General features: G+C 39.0%; 1 protein-coding gene across 2 annotated transcripts in view; it reads right to left on the bottom strand.

The window, feature by feature from the left end:
- ADAMTS19 (ADAM metallopeptidase with thrombospondin type 1 motif 19) overlaps positions 1–22547 on the bottom strand; it is a 478977-nt gene that overhangs the window by 427609 nt on the left and 28821 nt on the right. The window contains exon 1 of one of the 2 annotated variants that reach the window (XM_034655958.1): positions 14675–14741. The exons of the other annotated variant lie outside the window; for it this stretch is intronic. The gene's annotated coding sequence lies outside the window, so the exon portion shown is untranslated. Of the gene's footprint in view, positions 1–14674; positions 14742–22547 lie in introns of those variants that run through there. 2 annotated transcript variants of the gene reach the window in all.

The raw sequence follows: 22547 nt of genomic DNA, 5'->3' as shown, positions 1-22547 counted from the left end.
CTTCCCCACTGTGCCTCCTCATCTGACAGTAGGTGGTGCTCCCTGCCTTTATATTAACAGAATTCTCTGGAAGCATTTGAATTCCATTCTCAAAGGGTAAACAAGTGCTATTTCCTCTCTTATGGGTAGTGGGAGACTGGCCATAGGCCTTTTTTTTTTTTTTTTTTTAAATGAGAGGGAGAGAGAGGGAGAGCTCACGGGAAGGGGAGAGAGAGAACCCCAAGCAGACTCCTGCTGGCTGCGGAGCCCAATGAGAGTTAGATCTCACGACCCTGAGATCAGGACCTAAGCCAAAATCAAGAGTTGGGTGCTTAAGTGACTGAGCCACCCAGGCGCCCCTGCAAGGGCCATTTTTGAAACCAGGAGTATATGTACCTGGAATGTCTTCTATTGTCTAACAATAGATCACTAGTAAAGATTCACAACCTTGCTCATTTATTAGACTTCTAAGAAAATGGGAAATGCTTTAGAAACTAACACACTGTATGAGTGCTTGTTCCAGAAATAAGGACACAGATCGTTAAAAACCTTTTTTCTTTGGTACCAACATTCTGATTTGTATACTTTGATATACTTCATATTTTCATCTTTGCTTTGAAAAACTTATCTTCAAAAATGAAAGAAAAGATCAAAATGATTATATTTAACCCAAAAAGCGGTTTCGAGTGGCCTTAGGCCACCATGATGTAGATCACACTTTCCAAGCCAAGTCTCCGAACAGTTGCGTATGCCACGCAAACATGTACTCAAAACCAGCTTCCTGCGCCCCAACCTTCTTATCAGATCAGCACTGTTAAACTCTAGCATACACAAATTCTGGAGCCTCAAACAATCTAAATGAAAGTAAATTCTCCACTCAGTTAAGCCCCTAAGGGAACCACTACTACTGACCTATCGGAGCTGATATAATGCTCCCTGTACATTTTCACCAGATAAGTATTAGGAAAACAAACACTTTAATCCAAACAGGATTTTTAGGTTAAATTCCCTATTTTGAACAGTCTCTTCCCATACCTCAGACCACTGGATAAAATCTCTATCTTTCCGCTGTCATGCCTTTGCCCTTGTTTTCCCCAAGATGCTTCCCAAGTGTTCTCATGAATGTGAAGTAAAGCTACCCTCCATGTGTTTTCTCAAACTGCAGACATTGAAATACGACCAGCTCTAGGCCCAGGTGACTATTGCCATCTGCTGCAGTGTGATTCTTCTCACGGGATCTCATTTATCCCTTGTCTATTCATTAGGGGCATACAGCACACCAGACACTGGGGGGGGGGGATGAAGTGGCACACAAAACCGAAAATTCTAACTTGCAAGGAGTGTACATTCTAATGAGGGGTGTCTAACAATAAACAAATGAATAAAATCCATTAGTTCCTTTAATTATAAGTTCAAGAGGAGAACAAAAAGAAGAGAAGGAGGTGGGGGAGGGTGCTGTTATCAAAAGGAAATCAAGGAAGTCCTCTACTGAGGAGGTGACATTAGAGTAAAGATAGGAGGTAGTGAGCCAACAATCATACAGAGAAAGGGGGTCAAGAAAGCTACACAGGCCGATTATGATCCATCACCTATTTTTTCACATTCCTTGAGCTGAGAATAGTTTCCACACATTTTAATTAAAGGAAAAAAGTGTTTTGTGCCACATCAAAATTATAGAAAATTCCAATTTCAGTGTCCATAAACAAAATATTCTTCAAACACAGACATGCCCATTTGTCTGGGTACTACTGATGGCTGCTTTCACAGTACGACGGCAAAGTTGAGTTGTTGCAACAGAAATCTGATCTGCAAAGTTGAAAATATTTACTATTCACTAGCTGACCCTCCACAAAACACTTCCTGACTGCTAATCTAGAGCAAGAATATTCCAAGACGATCTTTCATTTTTATGCCATTTTTTAGTATCTACAGACTTTCAAGTCAGATCTTAATTATAAATTTTATCCTTTGTTTTTCATCTATATTGAGCTAATTTAAGGTTTTACCTTGAATTAAAACTTTCTGGTATTAATATTATGATCCATTATTTAGTTTCGGTTACAAGTAAGTGGTATGCCTTTGCCCATCTTCACTTTCATCCTTTTTAACTCAGGTGTCAATGCTTTTCAGCCAAAGAGACCAGAAACTCACCCATAGTTAACAAAGTTGGAATGGGGGAGACCACACACCATGGGGAACAATGGAGTGTCTCAGTAAGAGGGTGATAGCAAGATTTTGGTTCTTTGGAAGAAGGCTCAGGGAAGAGGTCTTGGCTAAAGATTAGATGATGCCACACACTGGAGGAAATTTTATAATTTTATCTTAAAAATTCTTATCTATGTGATAAAAAGAATGAAATGAGGCTAACCTGTAAGTGATGAAATGACAGGAATCACTCATATTAATCATTTTAATCATGGGAGGGAAAGGTCTGGGTATTTTTGTGGTTTGGTCAATGTTCTCCTTTTTTAAAAATCCATGTTCAGGCATGACTGTATGGTAGTTTTGTTTTGGTCTTGATCTATATGGTGACCAGCTGGCTTTGTCATGCTGGTGTTTCATGGAATTGCTATGTTCAATAGAAGATTATTGTAGATTACTTCTGAGGACAAGTCTAGAGCCTCCTAGCAACACTACGGTCCGCATGATATATATATTTTTTAAAGACAAATAAGAACTCTTTATGCAAGCTATTCCTTAAAAATGGACAAATATAGGCATTTCCAAATAATCAAAGACAGAGACTTCACTGCTAGAAAACTTGCCTTGTAAGAAATACTAATGGAAACCCTTCAGGTGAAAAGTAAATGGTATCAGACAGTAAGTTAAATCCATGAAGAAATTATGAGCACCATTAAAAGTATAACTTAACTACATATAAAGCAAAGTCTGAATATATTTTCTCTTCTTTTGACTAATACAGAAATGTGCAATGAAGGGGCGCCTGGGTGGCACAGCGGTTAAGCGTCTGCCTTCGGCTCAGGGCGTGATCCTGGCATTATGGGATCGAGTCCCACATCAGGCTCCTCCGCTACATGAGCCTGCTTCTTCCTCTCCCACTCCCCCTGTCTCTGTTCTCTGTTCTCTCTCTCTCTCTCTCTCTCTCTCTCTCTCTCTCTCTCTCTCTCTCTCGCTGGCTGTCTCTATCTCTGTCAAATAAATAAATAAATAAATCTTTAAAAAAAAAGAAATGTGCAATAAAAAATGATGAAATTTTTATAACTTCTAGCATAAGGATAAGAGAAGGGAGGGAGCTATATTGGAATATAGTTTATTTCATTTGAAGTTAGTATTCATCTGAAGCAGATTTTTTTTTCATTTATTTAAGATTTTATTTATTTATTTGACAGAGAGTTAGAGAGACAGCCCAAGCAGGGGGTGTGGCAGCAGAAGGAGAGAGATAAACGGGCTTCTTGCTGAGCAAGGAGCTTGACTCGGGGCTCTAACCCAGGACCCTGCTATCATGACCTGAGCCCGAGACAGATGCTTAATTAACTGAGCCAACCAGGTGCCCCTGAAGCTGGTTAAATTAAATGTATATTATAAGCCTCAAAGAACGATTGAAAAATTCCTCCAAAATGATTTTTTTGGCGATACCCTAAATAAACCTATTTAATCCAACATAAGACAGTAAAGGGAGAACAGCAAATAGCAAAATGGCTGACATAAACTCAAACTTATCAGTAATTGCACTAAACATAAATGCAATTTTCCAAACAAAATGCATAGGTTCACAAAATCGAGACCATATAAATATGATACACTTATACTCTCTCCCCAAGAGAAATTCAGTTTCCAATCACGCAAAGAGACTGAAAGTGAAAATATGAGGCAAGCCCTATCAGGCTAACAGTAACCATAACAGAGCTATAATGGCTGTACCAGTATCAGAAAGAAAATATACAGTTTCAGACCAAAAAATGCTAAAATGGTCAATTCAACAAAAATACAAAATATATAAACATATGAATCTAACACACTATCTCCAAAAAACAAGTTTAAAAAGTGACAGCATTAAAGGGAAAAATAGAAATTTCAGTAATAAATTGGAGATATCAATATTACACTATAATGAAGAGAGCAACTAGAGAGGAAATTAGGAGAGAGACAGTAGACTTGAGCAACACTATCAACCAAACTTACCTAATAGATACCTCTAGAACACTGCAACCACTACACAGAACATACGCTGTTTCCAAATGAAGATGGAACATTCTCTCAAATAAACTACATACCAGACCATAAATCATGACTCTGTAAGTTTTTAAAAATCAAAATCATACAAAGTATAATTCCAAATCAACAAGAGAAGGAAATTTGTGGAATTCACAAATATTAGAAATTAAACCACATACTTCTAAATACCCCATTAAGTTTTTATAGAAAATACCCAGGAAAGCTAGGTCTATACAGATGCAATGTAAATTAGTGATTACCAGGAGCTGGGAATGAGAACCAGGCTCTACTGCAAATGGACATTAAGAATATTTTTAGACAACGGAAATGTGCCCAAACTAGACTGTGGTGATGGTTGGGTACTTATGTAAACTTAAAAAAAAAAAACTCATTGAATTCTAAGCTTAAAATGGGGGAATTTTATGGCACATAAGCCATATGATATAGAACACTTCTAAATAATCCATACCTCAAAGAAGAAATCAAAAGGGAGCTTAGGGTTTTTCTCTAAATGAGAATGTAAAGATAACATACCAAAATTTCTGACATGCTGTCCACAATTACAGGAGACTTTATAGCAGTAAATGCCTATACTAGAAAGGAGTAAGGTATGAAGTGATTTAAGTTTCCACATAGAAGCTAGAAAAAGAAAAGCCAATTAAACACAAATCAGGAAGATTACAGACAGTATTATCAGAAGGAAAGAAGAAATCAATAAAGTGGAAAACAAAAAAATAGCAAAAAATAAACCAAGTGCTGGTTCTTTGAAAAATTCAATAAAATTGATAAGCACTTGGCCAGATTGAAAAAGAAAAGGATATCTACCACATCAGAAATGAAGTAGGATCAATACATATTGCGAAGACATTAAAAGGTTGAGAAAATACGGAAAATTTTATGGAAAAGTCAAAAACTTATGAAATAAATTCCTTGAAATACATACACCAAAGCTCACCAGAGAGGAAATAGATACCCTGAGTAGACTTACATCCATTAAAGTAATTTAATTTATAATTTAAAAGGGAAAGTCCATATCTAAGTTGCTTCAATAAATTCTACTAAACATTTAAGAAAGAATATCAATTCTACACAAAATTCTACACAAAAATCAGACAAAGACATTGCCAGAAAATAGAAGACTACTATTTCTCATGAACATAGATTTTCAACACAATAAGATATATTAAAAAGCTTAAAAATCATGACAAACTTGGGTTTTCCCAGTAATGTCAGGCTGAATTAATGTTCAAGGAAGAAAGAGTAAAATCTATGAATATAATTCCCAGTATTTGGTAACTAAAAAGAGAGAAACCATATGATCATCTCAATTGTTAGAGGAGTATTTGACAAACTACAAGACGTATTCCAAATATTTAAAATCTCAGCAAATTAGAGATAGAAGCGAACTTTCACAAAATGATGAAGCGTACCTACAGCTAAAAATCACAATGAATGGTGAAACACTGTATTGTTCTCACCAAGTACAAAATCTGCTAATTGCCAAAGCTGGAACAATTTGAACAATTACATGCATAATACCGGAGGACTAACCAAAGTATAAAAAATGATGTGAGTCCACAGGAATAAATGATTATGTAAATAAATGCATACAGAACAGGAGACTTCCAAGTAATTGACAGAGACAATATCTCCTTAAAGAGGTGGAACACGACGCACCATGTTCGAGTTCAGGCTACACTCCGTGACTTGCTTCTACACCACGGCATATAAAGGAGGGGAAAAGTGACTTTTCAGAGGCACAAACTGAGAAATACTATCTTGAATAGGTGATCAAAATTAACATTAGCGATAGTTACTAGCTATGTTTTTTTGATATGGTAGACTCAGAACCACTTCACCTCTGTGCTTCTATTCTGGAAATCCTCAACTATAGTGTAACCATGAGAAACCATCACATAAATCAAAATGAGACACTGTCTAAAATACCTGAGAAGTACTTCTCAAAAATATCAAGGTCATCAAAAACAAGGCAAGTTTGAGCCAGAGTTACAGTTCAAAGAAACTGGAAAAGATATAACTAAATGTAATGTGATATTCTGGATAGGATCTCAGAAAAAGACATTAGGGGAAAACTATGGAGTTTAGTCAATAAACAAAAACAAGGAACAAATTACCCATACATGCAACAATGTAAGCATGATGCTAAGTGAAATAGATAAGACACAGAAAACTATATATGGCATCATTCCATTTTTATGGTATTCTAGCAACGTTGTAATGACAGTCACGGCAGAATGAGTCCCAGTGGCCAGAAGTGGGGGGTGGGGCTGATAGCACAGGGACACTAGGGAATTTTCAGTCATGGAAATGTTCCATATGATGAATCACTACCATAGTAGTTACTAGAATACATACGTTTGGCAAAATTGGTGACTTTTTATACATTAGATCTTTTTTTTTTAAGGTTTTATTTATTTATTTGACAGAGAGAGACAGCCAGCAAGAGAGGGAACACAAGCAGGGGGAGTGGAGAGGAAGCAGCAGGCTCCTGGTGGAGCAGGGAGCCTGATGCGGGGCCTGATCCCAGGACGCCGGGATCATGCCCTGAGCCAAAGGCAGAGGCTTAATGACTGAGCCACCCAGGCGCCCCTGTACATTAGACCTTAATAGGACTGTTTAATAGCCTTTTTGTTGTCTTTAAAGTTCTTAACATTTAGTCATTTTCACAGCTTCAAGTAAAAAGCTAATACCAAAAGATAATACTGATAGAAGTATAAAGATAATGCTGATAGAAGTAAGGTGGCGCATTATCTCAATATTCAGGGTAGTTGCCTGACACCATCGTGGGGATAGGATCTTAGGGAAGTCTTCCCAGAGTCTCTGAAAGAGATTTTACCATTCCATCTTTTTGCTTCTTTTATGGCTGGTCAGTTTGTTCCAGAAAGACATTCCATTTTCTTTACATGGCAAACCCAGGGAAACTAAGTTTTTCTGAAGAATGCAATAATTTAATAGAATATCATGTGCTTGCTATGTGACCTTACTATACATGCCTCAGCCAGATGCTAAATTAGTTATTATGTGTTAGTATCAGGAATTCTTATTCAATTCAACTCATTGACACTGTTAAAAGAGAGTAAGACTTTAAGGATTTGGGGGAAAACCCTGCAAATGAAGGGGCAATTATTTTTCCAAGTTCATGTAAACAGCGTTTGGCTTGCTGTGAAGCTTGTAAGTTTATCACCTTCTCGAATGTTCTATCAGCACCAGAAATAGTCTTTCCTCCAATATACTTAGGTGATTTTTCCCCCTTTTTCTCCTACTACCTTCTTCTACCCTACAGCAGCTGGTTTCAATGAACAATTTGAAAGTCAGCAGATTATTTTCAAAAGAAATGTTCAGCACTGATCTTGAACCCTCTGCCTGGTGCTTTGTGTCTTCTTACTGCTTCCGTCCCATAAGAATAAATGTATTTGCTTTCCTCATATATTTATATATATATATAAATCACCACTTATTTTTGCCAAAGATACAACCATCCCCCCAGTTGCCCAGGCTCATGTTATCGGAGTAACTTATTAATCCTTTCTCCCACTTGATCTCATATACAATTCATCAAGTGTCTCCAACTCCTTACCCAAATCTAAGCTCATCTTTACCACATACCCATATTTATGAGATGACCATCCTTCTCCTGCCTACATTTCTTCTGGTCTAAAACACCTCATTCACTGATATAAGTGAATATCTTTTAAGTATCTTTACACTGATACCTCTTCCTGTACAAGAATCCACACTTCCCACTGCCTGCTCTAATAAAGCCAAACTTCACTGTCCAGCATGAAGTGCCTCATATAAAGTGTTAAGTATTTTATATACCTCAAGAAACTTGGTTTGGTTTCCCCATTTGGAGGTTAATGTTCACTAATTTTCACATGTGATTCTCACAATAAACCTATACAGCAGATACTCTTATCATCTCTTTTTTTACACATGATGAAACCAATATAAGCAACAAAACCAAATAACTTGCCAAAGGTCACTCGCTATGTAAATGGTAGAATGATTGCTCCATTCTAGGTCATTCTGACTCCAAAACCTGTAGCCATAACTAGACGCTACTGCCACCAAATCAAATACCTGATTTTGTAGGGCTCATTTTGTCCACCTAAAATCTCTCTTCTTCAATCTTGTCCAAGTTGACTTTAATCTAAATACTTGGCTGTGCATTCCTTTTCCTGACTCTGGTCTCCGGCTTATGTACTTTATTTATCTGCTTACTCTTGTTTACCGGTAGTCTAGAACGCACCTGCGGAAGACGCCACTTTGAGAATTATGGAGTTTTGTACCGACAATAACCCCAGCATCTAGCAAGGTGTCTGGTCTACTGAATGTGATCAATAAATATCTCTCACCAAAAAAAAAGGGGGGGGGTTGTCAGGGGTGCCTGGGTGGCTCAGTAGGTGAAACATCTGCCTTCAGCTCAGGTCATGATCTCAGGGTCCCAGGATGGAGCCCCATGTCAGGCTCCCTGTTCAGTGGGCCTGCTTCTCCCTCTGCCTCTGCCCCTTCCCCCCACTGTGCTTGCTGGATTGCTCGCTCTCTGTCTTAAGTAAAGAAAATCTTTTTTTTTTTAAAAAGGATCAAAGTTCTGAATTTTTAGGAGTCTCTGAGTTCTGTATCTCTTAAAACAATCGGTGGTTAGTACACTTCTCAGCACACAGTAAATACTCAGTAAAAGTAAACTGCTGGCTTGCTGGGTAGCTATTACTTTAAATAGGACTGCATTTGTAGACGCCATTTCCTTTGAAAAATACGTTCAAGTTCTTTGGGTTCTCTTGGACTTTAGGGCTTCATTTCATTAATGTGTAAATGTTAGGTAAGCAATGGTTGTGCCTGAAAAAGGCTTCAGGGGCTAGAACTAGTCTTAAACCCAAAAAATATGTGGCTTTGGCAACTCAGACCTCATGGAAATGAAATGGAATTTAAAAATGGCCAAAAAATAGTTGAACATATAACCAATAGGAAAATCATTTAACATTTATGAGTACCATCCTTTTAAGAGCCAACAAGATGACCACCACTGTCGTTAGTAAGGAAACATCCTTACATAAATGGCTGTGGAACAAGAAACATTTTTAAGTAAGGAGAAATATTTGCAATCACATAGCATTTTATCCTTCCCACAATGATGTCACCGTCATTTTCTGTTTTTACCCTTCAAACGTCACAAGCCAGGACAGGTGTTACTACCTCTGTTTTACTTATGTTTTTTAAAGATAAGAGATTCAATTATTTTTGCAAAATGATGAGGCCAATAAATAACATATCTGAGACCCAGAGTCAGGTTTTCTGAATCACAATTCAATATTCTGACATGTTTAAATATTGCTGCACTAAAGCCAGCAATTCATTCACAATTGCTCGTTTTGTGATCAGAGACGTATTTGTTAAACAGCGCTACCACCTGCTGGTAAGTTTTCCAATAATGCACATAACGGCAGATTTTAAAAAGGCCCAGAAATAAAAGGATAACCAATACCATTTATTATCGCAACTCCATTTATCTACTACATTTTGAAACTGTACTTCCTATCGTGGTATCATAGCCTCTTCGGCTCTGCTTTGTAAAGTAGCTCAATGAATCCTCCAAGATTAAGCGTCCCAACATTTCTTTTCTTAAGAACTTTGAATTGGATTAATTTCGCCTACTTGGTGAGAGGGTTCAGGAGACACACCTTCCACCAGTACAGCGAGAAATCACCTTGGGAGGGGAGTCTCAGCATCCTTGAAGAGTTCTACAATTGCTCCTCTCTGCAGACCACATGGCGCGGTACGAAGTGCGGTCACTGACATGGGAAATCTAACCGCAGTGGGAGTCACGTGATCATGGGAAGGCAAGGGCCAAATGGCGGGTCTCAACCACCCAGGACAAGGTGGAATGGTTACGGTCACGGATTTGAGAGCTGTTCTAACAGGAATCACAATAGTCTGACTTTGTAAACCTAGGATACTGGCCAGCTACTTTGAAGTGTTCTTACAAGTAAAATAGACCAGAAACCTATTAAATTCTTACTAAATCTGTATAACCAAAGAAGACATAGGTTAAATGAACAAAAGTCTAAACTGAATCGCAGAGAATTAAGGCTCCTCGTTTCCAGGGGTAAAGCAGGTTATAAACCTAAACCCGTTGATGAGGAGAGGCCAAGTTCACTACAGCAAGGACCCCACTATACTACCAAAAATTGATACTGTGTTAATATTTCATCCAGCCTTCATTAAAGGGACCTATGGCCTTTTACCAGACTAACTGTACACTGGGGGAAAAGAAATGATCAGAACTTTCAGTAACTGCTAGACACTGGCTCTGAAATGGCACTAATTCTGAGACTGAAAACGTTACTGCAGCCCACCAAAGGACTTAGGAGGTCAGGTGATCAATGGAGTTTTCCCTTTGGTCCATCTCTCAGGTGGCCAGTGGTCCTGAATCAATCCTGTGAGTATTCCCCCAGTTTTAGAAAATATAATTACAATAGACTGACCTAGCAACTGGGAGAAACCCCAGACCCCAAAAATGCCTGACCTATGGAGTGAGAGCTCTTATGGTAGGAAGACCCGAGTGAAAGCCATTAGAACTGCCTCTACATAGGAAAATAAGGCAAAAGAAATAGGACATTCCTGGAAGGATTGTAGGGACTTGAAAGAAAGATTCCCACACCAAATGCTGACTCAGCTTTCTTATGTGCCCTGGCAGAAGACGAACGGTTCTTAGAGAATGACAGGGGATTATTCTAAGAGTAACTTGGTGGTGACTCCAACTGCAGTTGCTGTACCAGATGTCATTTCATTACTTGAGCAAATTAACACATCCCCTGGTACCAAATATTCAGCCGTTCATCTGAGAAACAGCTTTTCCTCCAGCTCTGTCCACAATGCCCATCAGAATTTTTTTTTCAAGTGGAAAGGCTAGTAACACACCTTCACTGATGTAAATCTATGAGAATAGCTAGTTAATCCTGGTCCTACCTCAGTTGTATATCACAACTCTCCGTAATTGACTTCAGAGATAGTGACCCCTTTTACATTCTTTAAGGTAGCACGTTGGTCTATTTTATTGATGACAATATATTGATTACACCTAGAGAGAAAGAAATAGCAACTAGGTTAGAATGGTGATGTCTGATCACCACGCCATAAAGTTGGGTGTGCACAGCAAAGACTCCAGAATCAAATGGAAATCGAATACACATGACTGCCCTGAGCAGATTCTGAAGTTACAAGTAAGTTATAAGAAGTGGCTCAAAACCCCCTGATCAGTACTCCTGCTACACCGTCTTCTCTCTCCAAGCCTGTATCTAGGGCCTCATATGTATTTCCTTACTATCACTGATACAAGACTAGAGTTCAGTTTAAAATGGTTCTGCACAGGGACGCCTGGGTGGCTCAGTTAAGCATCTGCCTTCTGCTCAGGTCATGATCATCAGGTCCCAGGATTGAGCCCCACATTGGGCTCCTAGCTCAGTGGGGAGCCTGCTTCTCCCTCTCCCTCTGCCCTCATCTCATGCTATCTCAAATAAATAAATTTTAAAAATCTTTAAAATGGTTCTACATGAAATGCAGGTCCTACCTTCAAGTTGACAGCTGTAACACCACAGCTCTCTGTGGGATAGCCCTGATGGAAATTGGCGAAGGGAATCCTCTCCATGGGCAGGGCACACGGTTTCTAACTTTGCTTAGAAGGAGAAATGGACACATAGGCAATTACATACAAATTCATGGGATGTGGCAGTAGCTGGCTGAATGGTCAGGGATTTGGAAGAAATTTAATTAGAAAACTCAAGACAAGAAAATTTGGGGATGAAATACGGGCCTAGACCTCTTTGGGAGAAGAAAAAAGGTATTTTTGTCCCATGTAAACTCTCACCAAAGAGTGCCGTGTGCAGCAAAGGATTTCAATAATCAAGCAGCTAGGATGACCCAGTGACCTGTTCTGTAGATACCAGTCAGCCTCTTTCCCCAGTCACACCCATCAACACCGAATGGGCTCATGAATGAAGCGGCCATGATGGCAGTAGTGTGGGTATGAACAGGATTGTGCATATGGACTTCTACTCACTAAGGCCAATCTGGCTATGACCAGCACTGAGTGCCCTATCTGCCAGCAGCAGAGACCAAATCCAGGCCACCCACAGAGGACCATGCCCTTACCTGGTCAGCCATTAGCAGGTTGACTACACTGGACCACTTTCATCATGAAAGGGGTATGTCTTGTCCTTACTAGAATAGACCCTCACTCTGGATATGGACTTGCCTACCCTCCATTCAATGCTTCTGGCAAAACTACCTGCCACAGATTTACAGAACGCCTTATCCATTATCAGAGTATTCCACACAGCAATGCTTTAGATCAAGGAACTCTTTTTATAGCAAAAGAAGTGCAGTGATGGGCCCATGCCCACAGAGTTCGCTGGTCTTGCCATGGTCCTCACCACCCGAAAGCAGCTGGCCAGAGAGAAGAGAGTAATGGCCTTTCGAAGACTCGGGGACAGTGCTATTTCAGTAGCAATTCCTTGCAGGTCTGTAAGAAGGTTCTCCAACAGGCTGTATATGCTCTGAATCAATATATGGTGCTATCTTTCCAAAAGCCAGGATAAACAGGTCCACAAATCAAGTAGCAGAAGTAGCAGTGGGACCACTCAGTAGGACTCCTGACACCCACTAGCAAAATCTTTGCTCTGTGTTCTTGAGATGACACGCTCTGCTGGTCTAGCAGTGTTATTTTCCCAGGAAGAAAATCCACCGGGAGACATAACAATGAATCCATTTAACTGGAAGTTAAGCCTGCCACTGGCTGGCCACCTTGGGCTCTTCAGGTGTCGGAATCAACAGGCCAAGAAGGGAGTTTCACTGTTAACTGGGGTAATTGATCTACTACCAAGGAAAAAACTGGGCTACTGCTCTGTAGTGGAGGCGAGGCAGAGTGTGCCTGGAACACAGGCAATTCCTTAGGGCATCCCTTGATGGCACCATGTCTTGTGATTAAGGTCGATAGGGAACTACACTAACCCCATCAAAGCAGGAGTTCTAACTACCCAAATACCTAAGACATGAAAAGCTGGGTCACCTCACCAGTTAAAGAACCAAGACCAACTGAGGTGCTTCCTGAAAACAGAGAGGATACAATCTGATGAGGGCCTAAATAGAATAAAAGGCAGAGGAAGGAGGGATTCGCCTCTTTTTTTCCTGCATCATTAGCTGAGCAGAGACATCCCATCTCATCTCTTTTAGTCTAGACCAGACTCATATCATTAGCATCTCTGCTTCTCAGGCCTTCAGACCAGGAATGAATTACACGACCAGCTTTCCTGGCTCTCTGGCTTGCAGATGGCAGACGTGAGACTTCTTAGCTTGCATAACCAAGCGGAGCTAATTTCTATTCATAAACTTCCACATATTGACACCCACACACATATGTACACATATATACATATCCCATTGTTTCTGTTTCTTTGTGGAACCCAAAGTTAAAGTAGGTTTCTCTTCTGAACATTCTAATTTTGTCATTTCTTAAAAGGAATCAGAAAAAAACTGTTCTTTCAAGGAAGCACCCCAAATGATTCTTAAGATGAAAAAAGTTGCAAAGCTCAGACTTAAGCAAACAATTCATACTGTTTCCACCCACAGTTGACTTAGCCAGTCTGATCAAGTCTAAGAATCCTCCCAAAATTCAGTTCTTATTAAAAGAAATATGGGGGCTATAGCAGAATCGGATAATTAAATTTCTGAAAGAACCTTCCATTGTGGACATCATGTTGCCAAAGTAAAAATTTTTCGATAGCCATAACATTTACCTATGGAAGACAAACCAATGTAGTAAGTGAATTTTCACAAATGAAAATACCGGGAAAAATTTGTTTTATTTAGTCAGCATTGTCGCCATTCCAATTAGTTATCTCACCATCCTAAGGAATGGTTAAAAAAAAATTAACCTGACTAAATAAAGAAAAAAGAAAAACTGTCAACATCAGTGGATTTAGCAAAGCAATATTTAAAGTGTCTTGAGGATTTTTTTTATCATAATCCTTTAATTTACCCACTTTCAGAGTCTAACTGAACAATGTGAGTGCAGAAAGATAAGAACCAGGAGAAATTTAAGAGCTTCCCAGCTGTAACTGCATTAGTAACAGTTTCTTGGGCCCATCATACCAAACTCAGGGGAGTTCATTTTATCGACTGGTCCCAAGTATTAAAATTCAAGGGAAAAAAAAAAGTCTCCATTTGAACCACACAAGAAAGAGAAAAACTCTTGATCTTGGATTCCATATTCCTGCCAAATATATTAGGTCTCTAAATTCACAAATGATAAGCAGTTATTTCTAGTTTCATAATAAAAAATAGTGTCTTTTCATATTGCTTGCCTGTTTTAAATTCTTTCTGCAGAGCCCTTAGGTCACATTGAATAGCAATAAATTTGACCAAAGCAGAAAGCTAGTCATCCTTTTTTTCTGTTCTCTCTCACTTTCAAAATCCAACCTATTTCCAACATTCTCATTTTTACCTCTTAAGCATCTTGGAGTCTGCAGAGTTCTCTCCATCTCCACTGCCATCCAGCAGCCCAAATCCCCATGCCATCTGACCAGGATTACTAATACACCCTGCTAAAAAAAAAACTTCCTGTGAGTCATCTTGCTCCCGTCCCGGTATTCTCTCTTCTGAAGTCACAGTTCTCTTTTCAGAACACAAACAAATACTGATCATATTTTATGCTCTGCTTGAGATTCCTCAAACCCTTACTACTTCCCTCGGGAGACTGCTGTTTAAGGTGTGGGCCTTGACACCGCAGCATCCGCAGCACTCAGGAGCTGATTAGAAAAGCAGGAGAGCGAGCTCCACTCTAAAGCCAGGGAGTAAGACCCCACATTCGAGTAACATTCCCAGGGGGTCTGAATGCACATTACAGTTTAAAAGCCACTGCATCAACATGGACGGGACTGGAGGAGATAATGCTAAGCGAAATAAGTCAAGCGGAGAAAGATAATTATCATATGGTTTCACTCATTTATGGAACATAAGAAGTAGGAAGATCAGTAGGAGAAGAAAGGGAAGAAGAAAGGGAGGGTAAACAGAAGGGGGAATGAACCATGAGAAGGGGGAATGAACTATGGACTCTGGGAAACAAACTGCGGGCTTCGGGGTTGGGCGGGGAAATGGGATAGGACAGTGATGGGTAGTAAGGAGGGCATGTATTGCATGGTGCACTGGGTGTTATATGCAAGTAATGAATCATGGAACTTTACATCAAAAACTAGGGATGTACTGTATGGTGACTAACATAATAAAAAATTTTATTAAATAAAATAAAATAAAATAAAAGCCACTGCATCAGGATCCAGTCCAAAGTTCTTCACAAGGCCAGCAAGGGTCCTCATGAGGGAGCCCCCATGTGCCTTTCCTGCCGTCGCTCCTGACAAGCCCCATCCACCCAATGAGGATGCGATGAGGTCCCCGCCATCTTTTCTGTACCATCCAAACCCCTTGCTTGCTGACCTTTTTAATCTTTTAAAAATTATTCCCCCAGCGGCGCCTGGGTGGCTTAGTCGTTAAGCGTCTGCCTTCGGCCCAGGGCGTGATCCCAGGGTCCTGGGATCGAGCCCCATATTGGGCTTCTCCGCTGGGAGCCTGCCTTCCTCTCCCACTCCCCCTGCTTGTGTTCCCTCTCTCACTGGCTGTCTCTCTCTGTCAAATAAATAAAAATCTTTAAAAAACAATCATTCCCCTAAAGAACTTTACCTGGTAGATTGAGATAGATGTTTCAACTAGATACTGTAATGACCCTTTCTATATCCTTATCCTAGAACATCTCTCAGTATTGCAGTAGTATGTGTCCCCCAGACTACTCTAAGCACCCCAGAAATAGAAACCTAGTTTAAATCATTTGCTGTTGTGTGTGTGACACCAAAAAATAGCATCTATTCACACACAATACATATGTGTTCAAAAGTTGAAAGGGGAAAAAAGGTTATCTCATAGCCTACTTGGATATCTTTTTTTTTTTTCATGCCAAACTATGTTCAAGAGCAATGTTGTGGGTTGTTTTTGTTTTTAACTTAAAGGAAACCTAATTCTGGAAACTGAGGCTGAAGGTTGAACATACTCAGACCGTCCCTTGAGGGCAGTTAAGGAAGAGAAGGCAATCCAACAGGTAGGATCTCAGAAGGAAGAGAAAAATCAAAGCCAGGTAAACTGTCTAGGAAGTTGTTAAACTGGACGTGGCAGTCAACATGGGCACTTACATGTACATCGATGGGAAAGATACGGAGTAAATTATATGGGAGCAAGCTGGTTTTCTTTTTTTTTTTTTATTTATTTGACAGAGACAGAGACAGCCAGCGAGAGAGGGAACAGAAGCAGGGGGAGTGGGAGAGGAAGAAGCAGGCTCATAGCAGAGGAGCCTGATGTGGGGCTCGATCCCAGAACGCCGGGATCACGCCCTGAGCTGAAGGCAGACGCTTAACCGCTGTGCCACCCAGGCGCCCCGCAAGCTGGTTTTCAGTGGGACAGAGAACATGCAAAAATTCACCGAGTCAAAGAACAGGGCTTATAAATAGAAGTCTGCAACCTTAAGAAATGATCGTTCAAGGAGTGAAGAACCCTATAGTTCTGAATGTTATGCTTTTCTGTTCTCTTTCAAGGATCTTTTCTCTCCCTCCCCATCTCATTTATTTCATCTATAAATAGTTTCCTTTGTCTGCAGAGGAGGATTTCACACTCCAAGTGGCTTGTATTTTTAAAATGCTGTATACTTTATAGAGCTATGTGGATAAGGAATTACTGGATTTCTAGACTGGATACTAGGAAATCAGTGACAATAAACCAAGCTAGTTATTATCAAAGCCTGGACAGTGACTGTGTCAGTGGAGGTGGAGAGGATGGGATACATTTGAGTGACAGTAAAGGGGCAGGGTTGACGAAGGAGATTACGAATGGAAATAGAGGCTCATTGGTGGTCTTGTTTAACAATATCTGATAGATCTAATACACTGCCGAGGGAATTATAAAAACAAAGTTTTCTCTTCCTAAGCCAGGGCTCAGCAAGGAGGACATAATTTGGGTAGGGCATAAAGATCGTGAAGCCTAATGGTGAAGAGCCAGGCAACTTCCAGTCCACCGTCTCGCGGGCTCTCCTTGGGCTAGAGACTAATTCCCATGTTATGGTGCAGCGATGGGAGCTGAATATAATACCAACCAAGGAAAATGAAGTTGATGGTGATTCAAGGTATTATAATCTTTTTTCTTCCTTTCTATTCCTGAACTGAAATATTTCTAGGGAAAAAACACAAAGTCTGGTAAGTACATGACTTAGAAAAAAGTTGAGTGGGGAGTACATTGTCTCTGATGCTCAGAAGAGAATTCTGTCTAAGCCGACTTGAAAAAGCTATGTAAGAAAAAATAAAGGCATTCCAGAAACCACACTCTGACTGCACACATGTGATCCTGGAGGACTTAGTCTTCCCAAATGAAACTGTGAGAAAGAAAATTCAGGTGAAACTGGACGTTAGCTCATTAAGGTTTGTTTAGATAATGCGTGGTAGAACGATGTGGAACGTCATGTTTCAACCGTTTCTCAGGTCTTTAAGAAGGTCGGACACAAGGATGTTCATTTGAAATCCCCGGAATTTCAGCTGTAAACAAACATGACAAAATATCCTTCACCTAAACCTAACAGAACAAAAAAACCCGCAGAAACATTTATATAAAGGAAATTTCACAGCCCAATTTCAAAGACATCCCAGAAATAAAAGGAGCTTTTTTCCCAGGAGATTGATAAAGGCCTAAATAAGCTAAAATATATTCATCCCATATAGACTCTTGATCCAGAAGGTATCACTAAGGTATGTTTACCTACAACTACTTAGTACCTAAGAGAAGGACTTGCAAATATTTAGGTAAGCATTTACATCATTTTGCCTTATTCTTTTTATGTTGCCAAGAAAATAGCAGCAGAGAGATCTTATTAACACCTCTATAACACCCCTTTAATATCATGTGCTCTCAGCACAGACCAAAAGCCAACTCTGGAAAGAAGGACCAAGCCCTGAGGTAAGGCCTACTTTAAATGTAACCTAAAACAAATTAAAACCAAGCCCTGAAAGATCTACAAGGAATATTTTGAAGATTTACTTCCTAAGAGGGGCTTGAAAAACACCCTGAGCCTTCCAGAGATTCTTTTTCTTTTTTTAAATATTTTATTTATTTGACAGAGAGAGAGAGTCAGCGAGAGAGGGAACACAAGCAGGGGGAGTGGGAGAGGAAGAAGCAGGCTCCTAGTGGAGGAGCCTGATGTGGGGCTCGATCCCAGAACGCTGGAATCACGCCCTGAGCCAAAGGCAGGCGCTTAATGACTGAGCCACCCAGGTGCCCCCTTCCAGATATTCTAAGAAAGCATTAAATCAAATCTACACAAGTCCTAAGTGTTCAATTAATAATTAACTGCATGCTCACAGAAAAAAAACAAACAAACACCTCATGTTTCCACAAAATGTTTTCTTAGTAATGTGCTTTACACATAAAAAAATGCTATAAAGTATTGTTAAACATGGTTTAAAGAATTGTTATTAGACACCTAATCTAAATTGGCCAAGATGGTAAATTTAGTGGACGATATTGAACACGGGAAGTATAAATATGCTCAAACAACTAGAGAAAAGGATATTCAAAGAAATAGAGGAAAATACAGTCGTAATGAGTGAACAGACAGGGAATAAGAGTTGAAAAACGAAAATTATCAAAACTAACCAGGAAAACTCTACTTCTCTCCACGAATGGTTAATTTTGAGAGGATTTCACTTTCTCTAGAAGTAGAAAACTTAACAAAATACATTAAAAACTGATAGAGTTTCATTACACATATTTTAGTTGAACATTACATTCTCTACCTTCATTGCATTTCTAAGAGCACCATTCCAGGCAGCCCTTATTAAAACAGTTTGTGTTAAGAATTTTAGATTTAAAATATACCTATTGGCTAGAGAGTTTCAGTTCAATTTTTAACTAATAAAAAATTTCTCATTTTTCTCTAGAGCAGTATACTTTACAGGTAATGAAATTTCTTTTTATTCTGTCAAATATAACCTTTTACTTCCAGAGAAATATAATTGGTGTCTTCGAGAGAAATACTCTGGGGCCTTAAAGCAAGAAACAAAGACGTTGATTGTGATCAATAAAAACAGCAATTGCTGATTTGAAAACAATGACAAATTCATAATTTGTCAATTCTATGTCTTAAATCCATTTTCCTTAAAAGGTTAGCATGAAATATAAAGAAGGCAAGATTATCTCATCAAAAAAGTACAGAATATTTAGACAATATTAGTATTAGCACAGTAAAGTATGATTTGAAATAAGTATTTTAGTAACTAAAGTTCGCATAGTGTACTTTAAATATCTATTCCTAAGAAAACTTAAAATAAAAATTTTATCACAGATAAAAATGATGCTTTTTATTTGAGAAAAAATTTCATTGATCTTCTTAATTTATTCATTCAAAAGATATCTATTATTGAATACCTACAATGTTCTTGGCATAGTTAGTGCTTGTAAACAAAAAAGATTGAAAAAGATCTCTTCCTGCATGTAGCTTATATTGTACTATGGAGAGAAAACAATGATTAATAAATATGATAGATTAGTCAAGTAACATGTTAGTAGTTAATAAGGGATTTGGGGAAAAGAATAAAGGAAAAGTAAGCCAGAATAAGAATGATCAAGAGTGACAGGATTTTGCATGTGTAAAATCCTCTTAGCAAATGAACTGTAGGTATTTTTTCCAATATATTTGTTTAATAAAACATTTTATAGTGCAATACAGATCTTATGCTAATAATGAAATATCCATACGTACCCTCTGACCCAAGGTTTATTACAGAGTAAGCAGACATTCCTTTGAATTGCCATCTCTTCTGGAATTTCAGTTAAAGTTCAATTCTTCATACCTTATTTACCATGTGACATAATTTTAAGAGCAATTCAATTAAAAAGTTACAGGAAACATGTAACATACTCTTCTGTGTATCTTTTTTCAGTAGAACAGAATTTTCAGGTAAAGCTAGAATTCTATTATCATTTATTTCTCTACACAGGAAACCAGAGAATCCTAAGACATTATCCACTTAAAGGTTAAAAGTAAAATGTTAACCTTTTTCCGAAGAATATCTTGTGATTATTATTTCTAATCATACAGTTCATGTGTATAAATCCCCCAGATACATTATTATGATTTGTCTGATAACCAATTAGTTAATGCTGAAATTTAAAAATGGTCAGTAGCTATAGTGTACTACCTTAAACTTTACTAACTATAATTTTTAGTAATTTTTTGTTATTTTTAATTTTTAGTACTGCTTAATTGCAAAACTCAGTAGACTTTGAATCAGCTCAGCATATGTCCCTGCTTCAGGGTTAGTATTGGGTCACTGATCCAAAACAGCCAAGAGCAGGTCAATGTCCTCTGGCAATAGTCATTTGCCTGTTGAAAGTTGGCTTCAGTTACCAGAAAAGAACCCAGTCCTTCTGAGAAGTAGCTGTTGTACCCAGAACAGTGACAGTTCCTGGAATGTTCCTACTCTAATAACTTTTGATCCAGAGGGCACCCGATCCAAAGCCACTCCTTTCCCTGCACAAGTTCAACAAATCAGACAGGAGCATTTCCTGCTCTCCACAGCCCAGAGGGGTCAGTGGTCAGATGGTTTTAAGGCAGCACCAGTCACTAAAATTTTTTTAAAAAACAGTTTTAGCTAAACATAAAAGGACTGAATTTCCTTTCTAATATTATTAAAAGCTTCTGAAATGTAATAATGGAAACCTTTGAGAGAACAAAAGAAATCATGATTGAATTGGATAGGACACCAAGAACACAAAAAAGCTCAAAGCCTGACATGTCTACAAATAACCAGCTGACGACGTGGCCTCTTCCCACTTTGCCGTACTCCCCCTCACAAGAGCCCACCCCACTTGAGGTGTTTATGCTTGTTTACTTGGTTTTAGTTTTGCCTACTTTTACACCTGTCAATAATGCCAATTAAACGCCACAATGAAGGGGGTGAATGGGTGATCAGGCAAATAGAAGGCACTGAAGTGTAACAGAGCGGGAGGCTTTGTGTAGCCAGCCAACTCGGGCTGTGCCTTTCAGAGTGATGGACAAAATGGCGTTATTCTCGACATCATGGTCACAGAAACACACCCATGTTCCTCATTCTTCTGTCACTTTTAACTTCACTGTAAATAGGTGTGAGGTTAACTTGTCAACTCAAGTTAAACCTCTAAATGCTTCTGCCAAGATCATGAATTTTAATTACCCTCATGTTTATTTCAAGAATTCCTTTAAAAACAGGAAAAACCCTTGAGCGACTGGCAAGGCATCCATTGTATTGCCCACCGAGTACAACAAGTGACCTATTTTATCTTCCCCATCCTGTGTCCAATTAAGCAAGGAATTCCATAGGCACAAAACTAGTTCCTTAAAACTAATCAGACAGGGCATACAACCGAGGTTGCAAACAAGACTAGAAGCTGGTGGGGTAGGATCAGACACCTTCTCACCTCTCCAAGCAGGAGATGTCTGCTAAAAGAGGCACACAAATGGAGTTTCAAACACAGGCTTCTTGGAGCTTTGGCCATCACTCCGAATGGAACCAGGAGCGCTCTCTTGCTGTTTCCATGGAAGTTTGTACCTCCAGAGAGTCTTTCTTTTACCTCATACTTAGGTCTTCCTGTTTCTTCCAATAAATTGTAATCAGCTTTAGTTCGGGGATAATATTTAATTTTCTAACTCTTGCAGTCAATATAGTCCTTTTCACGCAGGAGACAGTAAGTGTTCACTGCATAAAAAATGGTGGGTGATGGGACCCTGGGCTGGGGAGCTCCCCAGGCACCAAATGGTCCCACGTTGCTTTTTTAAAAGGCTAATTCTTATCTTCTGCAGAGAAAAAAAAAAAAAAACCAATTGTTTTATGGTAAAAAGAAAAAAAATAGTTTCAGCACCTTGCCTAGGAATCATAAGACACTCAACAAAATACAGCACTTGAATGTTCTAAAACTACGTGAAACATGCCTGACTCTCTCCATCTAAGAAGTTAGTCTGCATAGATCGTTCCAAACACGTATTAATCACTGGTCGTATTCTGAAGGTACTCATCCAAAATGTGTGCTCGTAACTCATTCTAGTTTTAAAAGACACGTAAAGAGAGACTACAAAATGTATATAGACAAGTGTTAATGTGCAATCACAATTTAAATGAAGGTAACTTTAAAATATAAGTATTAGAAATTAAATTATATATGCTTTTACTCTCTATCAACAAATCCCAGGCATTGGGTTGAATTGCTCAGGTATATGAGAGCATATATTCTCTCAAACTCAAATTTGTGGGGAC

The sequence above is a fragment of the Ailuropoda melanoleuca genome, chromosome 3 (assembly GCF_002007445.2).
Source record: "Ailuropoda melanoleuca isolate Jingjing chromosome 3, ASM200744v2, whole genome shotgun sequence".
NCBI lineage: Eukaryota > Metazoa > Chordata > Mammalia > Carnivora > Ursidae > Ailuropoda > Ailuropoda melanoleuca.
Note: the sequence above shows the minus strand (reverse complement) of the source record. Positions and strands in the feature narration are given on the sequence as shown.